At 42.4% G+C, this 20146-nt stretch overlaps 1 protein-coding gene across 3 annotated transcripts in view; it reads left to right on the top strand.

Annotated features, from left to right (window-relative positions):
• The window catches only part of PLEKHA6 (pleckstrin homology domain containing A6), a 199003-nt gene that overhangs the window by 56327 nt on the left and 122530 nt on the right, over positions 1–20146 (top strand). The window contains exon 1 of one of the 3 annotated variants that reach the window (XM_088458157.1): positions 8905–8932. The exons of the other annotated variants lie outside the window; for them this stretch is intronic. The gene's annotated coding sequence lies outside the window, so the exon portion shown is untranslated. Of the gene's footprint in view, positions 1–8904; positions 8933–20146 lie in introns of those variants that run through there. 3 annotated transcript variants of the gene reach the window in all.

Here is a 20146-nt window from a genome sequence, read left to right as displayed (position 1 = left end):
GAAAAAGGGGAAGTAATAAAACAAAATGTAAGACATGACTACAACTACAAGATATCATCCCCATCAAAACTCTTGCATCCCAAAAAAGGACCATATACATGGGCCAGTGGACAAGGGGAGAGCAGCCTAACGTGAGGACTAAAAGGGAGGCATCCTATTAGGTAACACCTCCTATTTGTTCCAGGTAATTAATTGAACAGCTGAACAGAGTGTTCTCTTAATGGAAGCTTTGAAAGTATGGATATACAGCAACCAAACAGCAAAAAAAAACTGTCCTTGTCCTCCACATTAATGGACATTTCGGTCCAATTCACATTAAACAGAAACATTCATCTGGGATGCAGTAAAGACATAGGGGTTACATTCGGGGATATCCATTGGGACAAGATAGGTTTTTTTAGCAGCTGCTGCTAATTTTGTCAATAATTTTCTAACACTGGATCGTAGCCCTCAACATTCAAAGAAGAGTAAATATATATACCAAACAGCCCATTCAGGAATAATTGCGAAATTATTCTTTAAAACAGCATTGATGTAATGCTGTGTCTACATCAAAACTGTTGAACTTTCTACAAGGCCATATACAATGCATCAGGTTGATTGCACTTAAAATAATTAGAAATATGAGAACACCCAATCAATAACCTCAGTTTAGGGGTTAAGTATGATCTATGCAGCAACTTGCAGTGTATCTCAGCAAAGGATGCAGACACTTAAGGTGCCCATACAGCAGCGACTGTTTGTCGCGATCCGGCGATGCGATGGGAAATGCCGGGGCGTTTCCAGGTGGAAACGCCGACCTCCCACCAACGATGTTCTGCGAATCGCAGACATTTCACATGTTAAATTTCTGCGATTTGACAATTGCGATCATTGTTTGATCGCGATCGTCAAATCGCCGAAATCCAACATGTTGGATTTCTGCGATCCTGCGATGCCGGGTTGCAGCATCGCGGGATAGCGGCAATCCGTCGCTAATGTATGGGCAGGGCTGCAACTAGGGGGGGCTAGAGGTGCATGTGCACTGGGTGCCGGAATGCAGGGGGTGAAAAAGGGATGACTCACGGTGGCTTGGGGGCTGGAGAGTCAGAAAATGGCCATGCAAAAATGGCCATCGCCAAGGAGGAGACAGATGCTAGAGGTCCTTACTGGACCTCTAGTGTCTGTTAGGCCAGTGCAAGTGCCGGGAGAAGATGCTGAAAGCTGCGTCTTCTCCCATGAAATCCCCTGGCAATGAGCATGAAACCCCCTGGCAACGAGCATGAAATCTCCTGGCAATGAGCATGAACCCCCTGGCAATGAGCATAAGCCCCCTGGCAATGAGCATAAACCCCCTGGCAACGAGCATGTAACCCCATGGCAATGAGCATGAATCCCCCTGGCAACGAGCAGGTAATTTTAAAGTAATTAGAAGCCTTACTGTGGGGCATACAATGGTGTCGGGCAAATATATAAGTGGCACTTTGGTAATAGGCATTACAGTGTGTGGCATAATGTGTAATGGGCATTATTGTGATGTTTGACTAGTGCACTGCCTTATGGAGGAGCAAGGACAAAATCCAGGTATGGGAAGGGAGGGGGCGCAAAATTGCTACCTTGCACCGGGTGACAGATATCTTAGTTTTGGCCCTGGTATGGGGCCCATAACTGTTTATTTAATTGTACAAATGTTTGCAAAACATCTGACAGAGCAATATCCGGGAATGTGTTTTTTCATTTAGAAAGTCTCGTTGTCATGGTATCAATAGGTAAAGTTCTATGAAAATGAGCATATAAAAATAAAGTGGATTAGCCTGTGAGGAGCAGCAACGCAGCACACCGTCCAGCACACAACCACTGTCACCATTAGATAATTTTGGAAGTGTTTTGAAGATATAAACATATTTGATAATAATGAAGGAAGCGACATGATGGAGTGTTTGTCTTGTAACTGGGCATGATGAGAGTAGACACTTACGGTGGCCAGATAGAAAAATTGATAAATATAACGCAAGCCCTGTTGAGACCATGTATTGAAATTTAATAGATGACCTACTACTACGAAATGAACAGCGACCGAGGTAGGATATAGGCAAGTGTCTCCACACCTGACAGTCCGTCAGTGTCTTTGTGATAAGACCTTAGAAGGACTGAGAAGCATGTGAGGATAAAGAAAGACCTAAATATGTCAATGTAGAATGTGCCCACCATAAGGGAAAACCATCCCGCCAGCTCTCCATGAAGTCTCTGTAAAATGCCTTCTGTGTTAGTACAGGTTCTTGAAAAGCCAGAAATACTGTGAACATCATTGAGGATCTGGAAAAACTAGGAATGGCCACTCAAAAGTTATGAAGGGTTAACAATGTTATTGGAGTCCTATGTAGCATTTGAAACACCCTAACAAAATCCAGGCCAAATTGTCTATAATGAAAACCCCTCAATAAATGAGACCACCAGGTTGCATTCTTTATTCTGGTTGGCTTTGCTCATTACAGCTATCATTTGTCCCACATTATACACCGAGCACTGAGAGGGATGGAGTAATGAGGGGAGAATATGCTGCATACACTGTACAAGCAAGTGAGAAAAAAGTTTTAGATTTTAGGGCCTGATTCAGACTTGGGAATAGAGTGAGATATCTCTCTTAACTGATCATTTAGGTGAAACCATGCTGCACTGCAGGTGGGGTAGATTTAAAATGTGCAGAGAGATTTAGATTTGGGAGGAGTGTTTCCAAACTGACATCTAAATTGTAGAGTAATAATAAAGCTGTGGAGTATTTATGGGCTACATGCAAAAGCAGCCAGTATTTACACTACATGCAAAAAAAGTATGTATTTATATACCACTTGCATTGCAATATGGTTTGTCCAGGTTCACAGTTAAGTACTAATTCTAACTCTATTCCCAACTCTGAATCAGGCCCTTAGTTCGGCAAGGAAATAGGTCACTGGGATTGGACCAATGTTGGATCTTTCCCTGGTTTGGGCAACACTATGATGTGAGCTTCATTAAAATCTGCTGGGGAACCTTCACCAGTCAAAATAGAGTTATACTAAGAGAGACAGCATATGAGGAGTCAAATGTGCATCCAAAAGCTTATAATATTCAGCACAAGGGAGCTCATTCAGACCTGCTCGCAAGATGCGGCCGCTCGCTGGAAAAAGGGGTCGGATATTTAAATTAAATGCTCGCACTGCGTGGTGTAAGGATGCCCTCTGTGTCTTAGCGAGCTACGGCACTGAGTGCTCGCAAGTGTATAAATACGCCTCCTTTCCCCTCGCAACACATGTCATCTCCTGGAATTGTTTGATTAATCGGTAACATCGAGAGCCATCGGAGCTGCTCGCAGCCCTTGATGTAGCCTTTCCCCGCCGCAAGCACTGCGATCAGTGCTGGATGCAATACATGCAGGTGATGTGTACAATGACGCTACTTTGCTAATTATGCACGCTCTTTAAATGGCGTTTTGGCGGCCTGACAAGCCTGCGTCCGCAATACCATTCCCCCGTTCACAAGCACCTTCCCTTGTTACCACCCACAAATGGCACTATCTGTCACTCAAAGTAATGGGCAGTCTTTGTACTACAAGCGCACGATTCCCCATCGCTAAGACTGGCTTGCGCACATGCACTGCGAATTATACGCATGCGGACTGAGCAACAATCGCCCGGCAGCAAGCGATCGCACCTTAGCAAACTGGTCTGAATCGGGTCCTAAGTGCATAGAGACAGGGATTTTACCATTCACCAGTTTTAACAACCGCCTGTAGCACCTGCTCAGTAATCGCAGTAGTCAGTGAAGCCTTACCGGACTCCACAAGAGGTGTCAGGTCCGCCTCCCATAGAAACCGTGCACCGAGCGCAGGATTGTCAGATGGCATTGTATATAGCATTTTATAATACACTAAAAAAAAATCAGCTGAATTTTCACTACTAACGGGGACTTAATGGACAGGATACAAGTGTGTGTGTAAACGTTTTTGTGTGTGTGGGGGGGGGGGATGGGGTATGAGTTCTAATTACATTATCAAAAAGCTTTCCTGCTTATTCTCCCAACAGAAATGTACAGAAAGTTGTGCCCGCTAAGTGCACAAGGAATCATAAAGCTGCTTTGCCTGTAGGTAAACTTGGCAAGTGGCATCAGTATCATTATGTAACAATTTGGAGTAGGAAGCAGACAAGGCATTGCAGAGTTCCTGGAGACAACAAACTAACTGTTCCCTCTTGCTAGCAACATATGCTATGGTGTGACCACACATCACAGGATTGGAAGCAGCACAAAGTAGGGTAAAGTCCTGGAGGTGTTACAAGTTGACATCTACATCATTTAAGATTTGGCGTTCCAAGAATATTTTGAAATCAGCTGAGTTCAACAGGAATGCCTGGAACCACCAATTATGAGAAATATGTTGTGGGGCAAACAAAGCCAAATAAAGCAAGTAGGTGCATGGTCAGATAGAGCAATGTTCTCAACATCGAATTTGATGACTCCACAAAGTAATCCCATAGGTGTTTAGGTGCTAGCAAGTAATTTATATGTGTAGTAGAGTGATGTGGATGTGAATAGAATGCATAACGTCTCTCCAGGAGATGTTGGTGAAAAGCATTTATGAGCAATATAAGGGCCTGATTCAGAACCGGACGCTCTGAAAGAGCGCTTGCTCTGAATCAGAGTTTTTTTATTTTTATTTTGGAGCGGCCTCCTGGCCGCTCGCATAGCTGTGGGCCAGGTTGATGCTTGCGACGAGACCCTTGTGGTAGGGTCTCATGGCCGCAAGCCCCAGAGAGCTTTCGGCTCTTAACAGAGCTGGAAGCTCTCCCACTGACATCGCTGGTGATGTCAGTGGGGCCGCCCCCAAACGGCAAGCGTTCCGTTGGGAACGCCTCCGTTTGGCCAGCCACACCCCCGGCCCGCCCACCAAACGGGGTGAGCTGTCACTCACCATCGACAGCTCGTCCCCTTTGGTGCGAGACCAGGAGGGACGGAGCACCCGTCGCTAGCCAGGTTTCGCGCATGCGCACGACGGAGCCGGCTCCGTCGTGCGCATGCCCAGTGGGCAAACATCGACCCAGTTGCGAGCGATCAGCGCTTGCAACCAGGTCTGAATCAGGCCCTAAGTGCAGATGATGTACTACCTTGCCACCGGCCTGGTCGTCCCTGAAGACGTCATGTTGAAATCGCCACCTATGAGAATGAGCCCCTCTGCCCAATCTTGATGGCGGACACTAAAACTAATGACTTCTCCCCTCTTTTTAACTGTAAAGGATGTCACCCTGTGATCCCCAAACCAATTATCTAAGAAACATTCGGGTTACTCTTCCTCCAACAGAACTATTGAATTACAGCCACCTCTGGTAGGAGCCATTTAAGATGCTTCAGTATCTTTCACCATTTAATTGGAGTATTTAGGCCTTTAACATTCCATGACTCTAAGTTAAGGTGCCCCTTCACCACAGTAGAAGACAACGTGAGATCACCCAGGATAACCTATACCCACCAGCCACATTACCTTTAACGGAAATAACTGTAATAAATTACTGTACCATGACCCAGCAAGCAAGGACGGCAAAGGGTATTTAAGGAAGGATGCGTGTGTGTGGACCCCAACAAATATTGGTAATAGAGACACATAACTATTTATATGACCTATTGGTGGAATCTTGGGGGTGATCTCAATAGGGTAACAGCTGATGTGAAAGTGGATGCTAGACCACCAGAGATGACCTTAACCAGGATACTGGCTTTATTGGTAACAGCAACAGCAGTAATACAATGGTGACTACAGCAGTACACAGTGGTAAAACAGCGGTGGTCACAACAGCAGTAATTGCAGATAATCAGGGTCTTGCACCTGAGAGCTAAGTACTGTGCTGCTGCACAGTACTGGGACACTCCACATAATGGCGCATACTAGGCTACGCAAGTGCCATGACATCACTGGGTCAAAGGTCAGATCTCCCAGTGACTCTAGGTCCTAGTGCCTAGATGTATGCAGGAGACAGTGCCAGAGCACACTACTCTCTAACAATAACAATTATAAACTTAAAAGAAAATGCAACATTTAATTTTTAAAATATTTTTCTAACCAGCTGATTCAGCTGAATAAGTCAACAAGAAATCAAATCAACAAAATTCCAATATGAATCTAACCAGGATAGTTACACCATATCCACTTGTCTCCTTGTGTTGACTGATATCACACTGACTGGCGCCTCCCTTTCAGGCTCTTTCAGCCATATTTCATATTTGATAGCTGATTCTTTTTACTACTCCACCCCTTATTCTAATGAAGTTTGTTTATATTTTGACCAACAGTTATTTTGATATGATCAAAGTGTTGTGTCTTTACAAAACCTTTAATATTTACTTCTTTCCTGTTTACTTTATTGTTTTATACTTAGACATGTTCAGAACTATTTTGATGTATCATACTGTATATTTGTTCTCTATGCTAGATGAGATATCAGTGTTTGTACTGTATTGTTGAATAATATATTGTACTGCAATGCCTCAATAAAAAAATGATAAAAAGAAATCCAATATGAAAGGGAAAGGGGGAGGGAAATACGGAGAGAGACAAAATGAGAGACATTAAATAAAATCTGCAGAGAGTGCAATATCGCATAGAATGAAGAGAAGGAAATACAGTATAGCAGACAAAACCACATGAACGTAATCTCAGCCATAGACGTGAGGTAGATGATGATCTGGATCTTTGTGACTAAATAGCTATATAACTAATTAAAAGGAATCAGATATTTATTATATCATAGACATACTGTATTCAGTCACATTATTGATACATGAATCCCATGTCACGAATACTATGGTCTCTTTACATATGTTCTCATTTTGAATATATTACAGATCAAGAGACATTTAACTGGCCCACTGAATTTTGATTTGTAGTTTTATATTTATTCCTACTATATACAAGAACATATATTTTCTTGTGTTTTATAAGACATTAGTTGCTACATATATATATATATATATATATATATATATACTCTTTTTATAATTTGTATTAATAGGGGCAGACAAACAATATAATTCTTGGATCTGAGAACTCCTAATATTTTAAGGTGTATCAATTAAAATGAAAGTTGTATATTTCATACCATCATTTCATTAATTATTGCTTAAGTGTACCCCTCATAGGAATCTCTCTTTTGCATATTTGCATTTTGTGTATTTGAATACTGGTTATTTGATTCCTGGAAGCACCACCAACCACACAATAATATATGCTATTATGGACTAATAGTAATGGTTGGTTTAATATTATTATCTTCTTCACTCCTGTCTCCAAGATTTTGCCCAAGCTGCTCCCTACCTCTGGAATTCTCTCCCTCTCTCTATCAGACTCTCCACCTCTCTATTAACCTTCAAACGGGTACTTAAGACCCACTTCTTCATCAAAGACTTCCAGTTCTCATCCTTACCTCCTGTTCCATGCTCCTTCCTCACTGATTACCCAATCTGTGTCACCCCTGTCTGTCTGCCCCTACCTTTTTGAATTTAAGCTCTCATGAGCAGGGCCCTCTTCCCTCATGTGCTTCTCCTTCCCTTACATACCTTATCACTTACTCCTAACTCCCCACTTGGTTGCTGACGCCTGATGCTTTTTTAGGTGTTGTTATCAAATTTGGATACAAGAGCTGAAGATTTCAGTAGGCATTCCTGGGAGGTAAGATGGGGATGGATAGTCAGACATAGGTGTGTCGCCAGGGGCGTATCTATAATGGGTGCAGGGTGTGCGGGGAACACGGGCCCCTGGGTCCAAGGGGGCCCGCACTGCACATCTTGCACCCATAATATTACTTACCTCTCTGGGGTCCCACATCAGCGCGGGGGTCGGGCGCTGTGAAATGACTGGAAAATAGCCATGGTGGCCATTTTTCCGTCGTTTGCGCATGCGCAGTACAGGGAAAATGGCCGCTGCTGCGAATTTCCCGGTGTCCTGTGCATACACTATAGACTCTGGGCACACTCTAGTTCCCAGAGTCTATAACTCCGGTGCTGGCTGCCCACAGCTCAGTGCGCTGCCAGGCGGAGAGGAGGGGGCCCATGTTGGTGACTGCACACACCCCCTCCTCTCTAGAAACGCCCCTGTGTGTCGTGGTCAGTGATTGTGTCTAAAGACGCATTTGCACTGACACAGATGGCCATGTTCAGAAAGAGATTCTGCTCCTCCATAGTGCTGGTGCAAACTTTGATGGTGAGACTGATGATGTGTCCTAATACACACAGTGACAGATTAGTGATACAGCTGGTAGGTCACAGCATTAGCATAAAGACGCAGTTACACTGCAGCTGCATCCACTCCTGAATCAAGCATTTAATCTGTACAATATCTTACAAGTTGTGAAGGAGTTTAATATGACTGGTTTAATGTCAATTTTACTGTATTATTTATTGTAATATGCTAATTTAATGTGAGAACTACCATGTGTCAAAACTGTCAATAAACCAAAATGTTTTGAAACAATAATATGATGAAAGTGTCTCCTGAATATTATCACTATGCATACATAAGTGCACTATATAGGTAGATATACATAGGTATGGACGCTATATAATGTTGGTGCATAATTCATACTCATCTCTTAAACAGCAGTACTCAGTTAAGGGCAGGATGGGATTGGGGGGACAGTGTATTGTGTTTGCATGAGAGAAAAGAAATTCATTGTATGATTGTCATGTTAAAAAGTAGAGAATGTGTAGGAGGGACAGAGTAGAGTACAATAGGGCTGGAGATAGTGTATATCTGCTTATAGAGGATGGGCTGGGGCAATGGACAAAGCAGAGTACAGATTTCTTTGTACAGGACATAATTAGTGGAAGATAAAAGTCTTGCAGAGTTAAACTACAGAAGCCATAGAGGCTTAGGAGCTCCGGGTCCCATCTCTAGAAAACAGTGCAACTTTCTCCTCACTATATGAGTGTGGTAAGTTTAAAGTGATCTGCTGTGTACTCTTCATATATCCACGACAGGGAAATATTTATTTATTTAAATATTTATCATGTATTCCTTATGAAGTATATTTGTTTACTTGTTAATTGTCCCAAGTTTTTTATAGGTTGTCCATGGAAATGTTCCTATTGTCCAATATTGAGCAACTACATACTATAAGTTGCATTATTGTGTATTTTGGTCTTATTCTCAAAATAGTAAAAGAAAAACTATTTTCTTTTCTTTATACAAAGCACATAAAGCTAGATAGCATTATGCTGGTTTACTGCATAGTTTCTGGTAGTATGGAAAGATCAAATGTTATATTGATGCAACATGTTAGCTCACATTTATAGCTTATGCATGGCTTAGGTGCTTCCATGGTATATTAGGAGCTACAAGTACATACAGTATGTTTTCTAGTTTGATTTTTTAAAAGGAAAGTGATCATCACTATTGATGAAAAGTATTTATGAGAATAAAAAAAAGCAGATCCCAACAAAACTTGATGAAGATTTATGATATCTGTGACAAACACAATATAAATCTTTGCTGTTGTATTTGTTTAAGTAAAAGTCTAGAAAAGTATGCAAAGGGTTACACTTTCTTTCTGTCACACTACAGGTAAGAAGCTAAGCATCCGGACAGACTCTAATTGGCCAGTTTAAATACACACACCTCTTGCTCCACCTTGCTTACTGTTACAGGTAGCTAAGAAGCATGTGTGTGCAAGAGACGGAAGCATAACTGCAATGTGTACACATAGTATAATCCATACTATTCCAAGCTCTAGACCTACAGCCAGAGTCCTGAGTGAGTCCTTTCATTGTTTGTTGCAGGAAGGGAAAGTGTAGGGCTGAAACAGTCTGTGTTCCTTGGAATAAAATTAGAAACAATGTATGTAATGATAGATAGATGCAGATACAGAAGACAGACATGCACAGGGAAGTGCAAGTATAAGAAGGGTTGAGATGGGTGTGTATTAACCTCTCCAAGGGCTAAATTTACTAAAGTGAGTTTTTAGAAGTGAGTTTTAGAAGAGATGTTGCCCATAGCAACCAATCAGATTCTAGCTATTATCTTCTAGAAGGTGCTAGTTAACTGTTAAGAAGAATCTGATTGGTTGCTATGGGCAACAACTCTTCTAAAACTCACTTCTAAAAACTCTCACTTTAGTAAAATTACCCCTAAATGTTATATCACATTAGAGGAAGATGTAGCTATTTAGCATACAGTAGGACATGTGGAATTAATGGTATGTTTATTTACAGGAAAATAAATTGTACAGCATAAGTAACAGGCAGCGTCATAGTACAAGTCACCTGGTAGAATAATACACTGAAGTACTCGCAGTGCTTGTGGTAGGGTACAGTCAATCGCTAGCGCTGTGGTCGATTCCGATGGCATCTGATGTAACGATGGTTGTATATACTTCCTGGAGATGGCGTACACTAGTGGGCAGCTAAAGACAGGCTGGTGGGCGTCTGTAAACACAAAGTCATCACTCGCCAAGACATAGTGGGCTTGCTTATGCCTTGCCAAGCGAGTGGCTGCCTTAACATCACTTCGCAAAATTTCCATACGCTGGGAGTGAGTGGCCGCATCTAGTGAGCGGGTCTGAATCAGGCCCAAAATATGAAATCCTACTGACACTACTAAACTATAAACAACATTTACAATACCAGAGTATTGCCTCCAATAACATGATAGTTACGGTACATTGTTATCAAATTCTCCGTGCAACATATTTTCACACTTTGACAACCATGGTGCATTTATTGGAAGAAATTGTGGGAAATATGTTTGCACAGCCATAAGAATGATAATATGTCTGTTCCTAGGGTTAGGACAAAATGTCATTGATGTTTTCAATGAAGTAACTGTACAGTACAAGTGGTGCGTCTACTTGCATGTTTATAATTAAATGTAAATATTCAATGCACGAATAGTATGGTGTTTGGTGGAGCCCATGGTTTTATGTCCAGTCAAATAGAATGGTGTTTGGTGGAGCCCATGGTTTTATGTCCAGTGGATTGAGCAGTAAATATGTGCTTGGTAGATTACAAGACTTTATTTTTATTATTATTATCCTTTATTTATATGGCACCACAAGTGTTCCTCAGCGCCTTACAAAGTACTTTGATTAGTGCCTTTTATTGGTACCTTGTTTTATTTACCCATTTAACAACTTCTATTTTTATTTTTAAAAGAAGAGTCTCTTTAACATGGCAGTTACCTTGTATTGTATTGAGATGTGTTAGGATTTGTTTTTGCATTGCATCCAGTGCGGAATTAACCTGGCTGTCTTCCAGAGTATTGTTAGATACATTATTCATTTTCATCACTCACTTAGTAAAAGACTGCAAAGTGTCCGGCACATTAGATCTTGTCTATTTATACACTAATGCTGAAATACATGCTTGGCCTTGCGCTGTATTTGCACATTTACCCAATACATATACTGCGACTCCTGAAGGAAATAATTTTTTTCTTAGTAAGTTTTTATTCTTCCTAGAATGGGAAACTAATTGTGTATGACAGTCTGTCTATGCTTATCAGTCAAACATTTATACCTGCAACGTGGTTAGCCTTAATGGTTGGCTTTATAGAGACTGAATGCTATTTGGAAATCGCATTCTTAAGCTTTATCAGAGACGTTTGAACTGTTTTGGATTTCTTATAATCAGTGATATTTTCCATTTATTGAACAATTTCACAGATTAAAATATGGTTTGACACAAGCTTCAAATGTATTGAACTATACTTGCCTACTTTCTGAAATAGCCATATCATGTTGAAATATAACTTTTATTACAAAATAAGGTCAAATATGATAAGATAGCACTGTGTATGAATGGAACACACTAAAAGGCGAGTATCATAAATATGGGTTATATACAGTTGGCAAACATTAGTTAAAAGATTTTACAACAAATAAGTGTAATACATGTGAAGTGGTAACAAATGTGGTGTGAGGTGAAGGGCGAAACTATAAATAAAAATGAAAAAATATTTCAACAAAATGTGTATTAAAATAAAGGCACCACCTGCCTAAATAAGCCCAGAAATATATGCGCCAATGCACTGACCAGGGAACAAAATCATTCATTAAATAGCATATGTAAACATTCTAGTACGTTATCCACAATTGCATCAATTTAATCAAACAATTAGTATGGAAAAGCAATGAAATGAGCTATGAAGGTAATTTATGCAAGAAGCTGTCAATAATTCCTGCAAAACACCATCATAACGTGACATATTACACATAGTTGAACAAGGTTATGGTTAATCCATAGAGAGATAATAAAACAGCATAATCTTCAGTAATTAAAACAATTACATATAATAGCTCTGCTTGTTAATCATATAGTCATCAATAGTTCTTCCCAGGATTAATAACCATTTAAGATCAGCCAACCCATACTAACATATGATGTATTGCACATACTTAAGCAAAACCATGGTTCATTCATTGAAAGGCAGTAATTATGAAATGTCATGTAAATATCCAAATTTCAGTAGAAATTTCAATAGATTCCCAGCAGAATAGCCACCCTCTCCAGTGAAGTGGGCGGACCTGATTATGTAATTTCGGTGAGTTCCCCCACATTCCCAGCAGAATAGCCACCCTCTCCAGTGAAGTGGGCGGACCTGATTATGTAATTTCGGTGAGTTCCCCCACATTCCCAGCAGAATAGCCACTCTCTCCAGAGAAGTGGGCGGACCTGATGATGTAATTTCGGTGGGTTCCCCCACATTCCCAGCAGAATAGCCACCCTCTCCAGTGAGGTGGGCGGACCTGATGATGTAATTTCGGTGGGTTCCGCCACATTCCCAGCAGAATAGCCACCCTCTCCAGTGAGGTGGGCGGACCTGATGATGTAATTTCGGTGAGTTCCCCCACATTCCCAGCAGAATAGCCACCCTCTCCAGTGAGGTGGGCGGCCGTGATAATGCAATTTCTGTGAATCGTGTTATTAAGCCTTGCATTAATCAGCAAAGTGTAGCATTTAGCAACTGGGAGCAGGGCCAAATGCTGCACTTCCAGGGTGCACAATTCATAACTATATATTATTAGCACAATTGTCCAATTTCCTAGCAGTAACTTTATATAAAAAATAATAATAATTTATCTAACTCGCACCTAGAATTTTAAAAATTATACTGTAAATCCACAACAAAATTTACTTTTCTCAAGCATACACTGAGAATTAAGTAGGACCCTGAGTCCAAAATGTTACGAGACTTTGTACTAAACTGTACTTGGTGGCCTTACTAACCCTCCCTTCTCTTATAACATCGTACTATTGAGTTCTCTGGTTGCCTCACGGTTATATTCTCATATATACAATATACAATAGATATGCAACAGATAGTATTGCAAAATATAGCGCCTCACATTTCTTCCCATACAGTTCCTATGCTTTAATGTTCCAGTAAGCGAAGCCTCCAGAAAGCATGCCCCCTATACTTTGCTGCAGGAAGATATTTGACTCTTCTTTCTTCGTCTACATTTACTTTACAATGCATTCCTTTCTTTTGCTTAGTTCATATATTATTACTCTGACGTATTTTTCAGAAATACGTAAACGGCTTCATGCCCCCATACTATCCTATCTGGATAATTGTAGCAAACTAAAACAATTATGGGTCATATTTATCACAGGGTAAAAAGCTTTATGCCTTTGAAATACACACTGATGATACTGGTGGTCACCAGCACTGGCTAGCCACTTCTGATTGGCTGACTGTGAATTGACATTTATTATCAATTTATTTATTATCAAGGTGTTTCAACTCAAGTATCTTAGATGATAAATAAGCACATGATATTTGAAATGTGTATCTGCAATAGGGTTGATAATTACATTTAATGACCTTTATTGGATAAAGTGTTTTTGTTTCTTATAGGTGAGTAAGTTATAGAATTGTATTGTTCACTGCATCTCGTTGGCAGGATGCAGGCGTCGGTATGGTGAGAGGCATCGGGATTCTGACACCGGTAATATCAGCGCTGGCATCATGGCCACCGGGATACTGACTGTATCCCATTCAGTACAGTTATATAATACTACATTTAAATAAAATAAATGGTACTCCTATTCAGCTTTAAAGAAATGAGTGATGTTATTGGACCTATGACCACATGGAAACCAATATACAGAACAGGAAAACATGATGGGTGGTTCATGTAAAACTTTACTAAAAACCTTGTACATTTTATACTGTATAACATTACCATAGATTTAATTTAAATATAACCTGTGTGCCAGCACTTTTCCTAGTTCACCAAAAGGGTAAGGAAGTTCATTTTCTCTGAGGGAGGGAAGCTAAATCTCAGTAGCTGTTTTGCTGGATGCTGTGGTTTGGCGACACCCTCACCTTCTGGTTCCAATAAGAAGATAAAAACACAAGTGGCATGTATCCGTATATAGATATATTATTATGTACTTGGCAAGGGCTAGAGTTCCTTTTTGCATGCAGTATATTTTAGGATGCAGCGGTGAAGGCGAATGCATTCTGGGGAAACAAAGATCTGCCTAGTTTGTGTAAGCTTCATGCATCCAGCTTATGATTGTGTGTGAAATTCAAGAATGACTGCTGGAATATTATGTTTCTTATAATCATTCAACACTGGCTGAAGCTTCCAGTTCAATTACTGATGTCTATTCTCCTTATTTTGGTGCATCTGTGCATCTCTACTATATGTTAATACCATGTTTCCCCGATAATAAGACACTGTCTTATTTTTTTTTTTTTGTTCCAAAAAACACCATAGGGCTTATTTTCGGGGTAGATCTTATTTTAATTAGCAGTGACAGCAGTGCCCCTTATGCAGGCCCCTTGCAGAAGTGCCCCTTATGCAGGCCCGCTTGTAGAGATGCCAGCAGGCGCGGTGGCACAGGGTCCTCAGCGCGCGGGTGACGTCATGACGTCACCCGTGCACTGCATGACTGGGAACGCTGGCCTCTGAAGCGTTCCCAGCTCAAAATGGGATTTTGGAAGGTCTTATTTTCGGGGTAGGGCTTCATTTGGACTGGATTACAAAAGTAAGGGTAGGTCTTATTTTCAGGGAAACACGGTAGCACTTTCTTATGAGCTGCATCAAGCACATATCCCTGCTACACTGTGATGCAGATTTTAGTAGTTGAATGGTGACTGCTCATCACAGTCTTTGTACAGTCTACTGCCGGAGAATGTATATGCACAGGGTAGGCGTGTGTATGCAGGCTGTGCGTGAGGTTTAGAAATATGCATTTAGTGATTGTTATCTAGGAGTTAATGTTTGTGTTTCATGACATGTTGCTGCATGATTCTTTCATAAAAAAAATAAAAAGACAAAAGACAGGATATTGAAAAGTACAATAACATTGCATATATCTAATACATCTGAGTGATGAAACTACTTATTAATGCATATCGATACTAGTCTAGTCTGCAGTGGCTGCTGTAAGGGTTAACTGAACTTTTTGTCATGGGCCTGTCTTTGCAGATGCACAAATACGTGAGTTGGCTTGTCCATTCACATATGCGCAGTATAACTAGAAGCCCAGCTTTAGAATTTCAGTTCCAATAATGTGGAAAAATATAATAAAAGGTAAAAATATTATGTAAAGCTTTATTCATTATAACATGTTTTATTCAAAGGAACAAAAATATTTTAATCTGTTATCGCCATCCTCAGCTGGAGATAACAGAACAGATACTTCTTAAATAGGCTCCAGCATGCAAAGGCTTTTCACCCTAAATCTGCCCCATAATCCTTTCTTTCACGTGTCAGGAAAATGCAGATATGTAGCTGTGAAGTCTTCTCATCTTCTTGTATTGGGTCCCTGGCTGTCTGATAGGTTTTTCATATTGATATTAATCAGTGAAGACAGTAAGCCAAAATGCAGTATTATTCAAACAGGGTACAAGAAGAAGGTATAAATAAGAGGGTTCCTCAGTGTGTGCACTGATACCCAACTGCTAGCCTCCATACAACACAACTTGTGTCCTGGTGTGGGCATAGCTCAGGAGCAGCATGAAAAGAATCTATATGTGATATGTATTTATGTATTTATTATTTTTTTCATTTTTTCCTCTCCTCTGTGAGTGAGGTTGGGGCACCAGCAGTAATGGTGGTGATGCAGTCATAAGGTCATACTGCAACACCACAATGTCACCATCTATGTCAGCATTGTTGAAATGTCGACAGGCAGCATGTTGACATCCTCAAAATCTGAAATGTTGACATGTGAAATCCCAGCATAAGAATGTTGTCGACATTGGGGTTACGCTGCGGGATAGGGATGGACAGAGCCGTTACTAGACTTTTTGCTGGCCTGGGCCAGAAATTGTGGGGTAGATACTGTAGCTCCATGGGTAAGGTGTCTGACTGCCGTGTGAGTCCCGGGTATGACAGCATTTTGGAATGTGTGTGTAAAAAAAAGAGGATGTGACTAAAGGTGCTTGGGGAGGTGGCCAAATGGAGGGGGGTCTGCCAGGGAGCAGATAGGGGTGGCCAATAGATGCTAGGAGTAAAAAAAGAGTAAGCTACAAGTGAGAATGACATAAACAGAAAATTGACAGGCCCGAATGGTGCCCCCTGCCCTATGCCATGGCACATGTCGCACCACCCTGGCGATGGACATCAGAGCCGATGGTTAGCAACAATCGATGTTCTTTTGTACTTTTTCCATCGAATAGCGGGAATTTGATGGTTGTCTGCCATCGGATGCAGCTTTCCAATGCCTATCTGTTGAATGGCTGTGAGGGAAGCACACACATAGCAGAGCAGGGGTGTGCATCAAGAGAATAGATGCTGTGCGCTTGCGCACAGCATCTATTCACAGTGTTAGGGGGAGCCTGGAGGCAGCCCAGCATCTCGGAAAGTACTGGGCACGCCTCCACAGTGACGCAACAGGGGTGCAGCGAGGCACTGCCCCTGTTCACAGCGGCTCTGCCCCCTTTTCGGGTTTAAGTGCACATGCACAAATAAATGACTGCTTCTGCGCATGTGCACGGTATAACCATTGTGATGGTTATACTATCAAATAGCTGCTAAGTGAAGACTACTGTAGTTACCATCGTATCGCTGAATTCGATGTCGGAAACCCGGCAACAATGTCTCTCCCTACTGCGGGATGGGAGGGTTAGGGGGTAGGATTTGGACACTGGGGGGGGGTTAAGGATAAGCTGCAGTGGGGAGGGGGAGTTAGGGTTAGGTACTAGTGGGAGGGTTAAGAAGGGGGAGAATACTCACCAAAAAGCTGCTGTCACATGTTTCTGCCAGAACTGCTCCTCATGTGACTGCTGGGATCTGTCTGTCAACATTCTAATGTTGTAGATATGCGGCGTCGACATTATGACCATGTCGACCGTCTCAGGTAAACAATAGAGAATGTCTACATGATGGATGTCTAATGACTTTTGCACTTCTAATTTGAAGAGGCATCTCAGATATTATGTGTACACCTGTAAGTGACTGGGTCACAGGTTTTCAAAAGCAAATATGTTTTGCAGTGCACATTTGGTGCACATTCAGTGTATTACGTGAAGATAAGAACCAGCTCGGAGGCTAATATGGGAATGCACTACAACAAGGGAATACTAGTGCGTGAAAACTGCGTGCAGTGACGTGCGGCCAGGTAACTAGTACTGACTAGTATCAGAGCCAGATTTACAGATACATATATGAACCGGACGGTTCATGTGGGCATTATACAAAGGTCATACTTGCCTACTCTCCCAGGACTGCCGGAAGCCTCCCGATAATCGGGTGCCGCTCCCGGCACCCCGCAAGACTAGGCAAGTCTCCCGGAAAGGCCTCCGGCACCCCGCAAACCCCCATGCTCACCACAAAAGAGGGCGGTCCGGGGGTGCGATGACGTAATTCGCGCTGAATCACGTCATTATAGCCCTGCCCCCTGCCTTATAATGCTGCTCCACCTACCTGAACCTACTCCACCCTCCCTGCTTGACGGACCTGGCAACCCCCTCCCGGAGCCCCCTTCAGAAATGTCGGTAAGTATGACAAAGGTGCAGCAGTGTACAGTAGTGCTGGATATGTGATGTGTTTCAGGCTTGCCTACCCTCCCGATTTGGCCGGGAGCCTCCCGATTTGGCCGGGAGCCTCCCGATTTTCGGGTGCCACTCCCGGCCCCCCGGAAAGGCAGGCAAGCCTCCCGGCAGCCTCCGACCCTCCCGGCCTCCCCCCTGAAAAGATTAGAAACCCCCGCAGCGGGGGAGCCGGTGACGCGATTCGTGCTGAATCGCGTCATCGCGGCCCTGCCCCTTGCTTCACACTGCCGAAAATAACGGCATTGTGAAGAGGGGCGGAGCCACGATGACGCGATCGTGCGGCTCCACCCCCAATGTACCACCAACTGGCTGGCCCGCCACCGGCTCCGCCCCCAATGACCGCCCCCGGCCCCCCCCCCCCCCCCGCTGTTAGCCGACCATCAGCTCCCTCCCGGAAGGCTGGAGCTGATTGTCGGCAAGTATGATGTATTTTGATCAGGGATGTGCGGAAAGGGTAGACAGGGGAGGCAGTGCCTCATCTGCCATACACTTGTTGCTCCAGAGTTTTGACTAAAAACATTATTAGCATAATACAAAGAAGATATTTACAATGTTTTCTTTACATTTTTCTTTACATTTTTATAGTAAAAACTGTGGAGTATACCTAAGTATGACAGGAAAGGCTCTGCCAGTGGCGTCCCTCCCCGTGGTGTCACCTGGTGCGGGGATGAACGCAGTGAGCCACGCGCGCTGTCTAAAAGGGGCGTGGCCTCGCGGGCGGTGGCCTCGTGGGATGGGGGCATGGCCTCGCGGCCCGAACTCCGGTGGTCCCGATCTTGCTACTGGAGGGGGGTGCAGGAGTTGCCTTGTTGCAGTGCCGACTCCCTTACAGTGTCAGGAGCCGAGTGCTGCACTTAATACTACAGTGCACCACTCGGCTCCTGTCACTCAAGGGGAGTCTGCACCTTGGTGTCGCCCCTCGTCAGGTGACACCCGGGTGCGGGCCGCACCCCCCTTGTGACGCCACTGGGCTCTGCCTCACCAGCATCACCTAACCACACGTCACAGACTGCCTGTATGCTTTTGGTGCAGCATTTATCATTTTGGTTCATATTTTGTGCAATCCAATTGATTTTTGTTTCATGTGTTGCATGATTTATCTGTGTTTATGCATTCCGGTGGCATACACGACCAGTCTGTCTCTTGTTAATCGTTTTAGTTTTATTTTACCCACTGTTTATCATTTTATTGGGATTTACCAAAGATTCCTGTTTTACCTTGTATGAATGCCAGACATACAAAATCTGTATACCTTCAATTTGTCACTAATAAAAAAGGCTTATTATTGCTGCAGTGTCACACCCAAAAGAGATGGTCTCTCAGCTAATGTCACTCTGCTGATGTCGAGGAAAAATGGAGCACAAATTAGCCTGTCTGTGTCATAGTATCTTTTATACTTATCACTGTGGTGCAAATAACAGCTGCAGCGGGTGACATTATGGTCTTGCTGTGCGTGACACAGAAAGGACACAGTGGATGAAGTTATTTTCACGCTGAATTATTCTCTATATATAAAGTTCAAACTGTTTCAAAAACATAAATCTAATATTTTTGTACATTGTTAGTGATGGGTATGTGAGGAATCTGGAACTGTCGCCAGGCTCCTCCATGCTCAGTCATGCTCTAGTCTTATAACCTGCATCAGTTTTCTCAGGTTCACAGCATTTACTGTAAGAGATGTCTATGCTATTGCCTTGAAATATGGATCCCAATCTCTTTGTTTTCTCCCTAGTGTCCAGGAATATATAAAGTTATTATAATTTGCTTTGCATTTTGTCATTCTGTTATTGTCATTTGTAAAACATCAGAAATATGAAGTAGCCCTGTGTACCTGGGTACATGACACAGGTAGATAGAAGATAACACTTACATATGCAAATTGGTGTAAAGTATATATTATGTCTTCCTCTGTCTGGTAATGTTATTCAATCAATCATGATACATAGGGGTAGATGTATCAACGCTTGGAGAGAGATAAAGTGGAGAGACGTTATGGGGTCTATGTACCAAGCCTTGGAGAGAGAGAAAGTGGATGAAGATAAAGTACTAACCAATCAGCTCCTCAGTTGTCAGGCTGTGTTTGAAAAATGACAGTTAAGAGCTGATTAGTTGGTACTTTAGGATCTATGGTGTCTAATTATG

This window comes from Taudactylus pleione, unplaced genomic scaffold, assembly GCF_031769625.1.
Source record: "Taudactylus pleione unplaced genomic scaffold, aTauple2 ptg000814l, whole genome shotgun sequence".
NCBI classification, from domain to species: Eukaryota; Metazoa; Chordata; class Amphibia; order Anura; family Myobatrachidae; genus Taudactylus; species Taudactylus pleione.
Note: the sequence above shows the minus strand (reverse complement) of the source record. Positions and strands in the feature narration are given on the sequence as shown.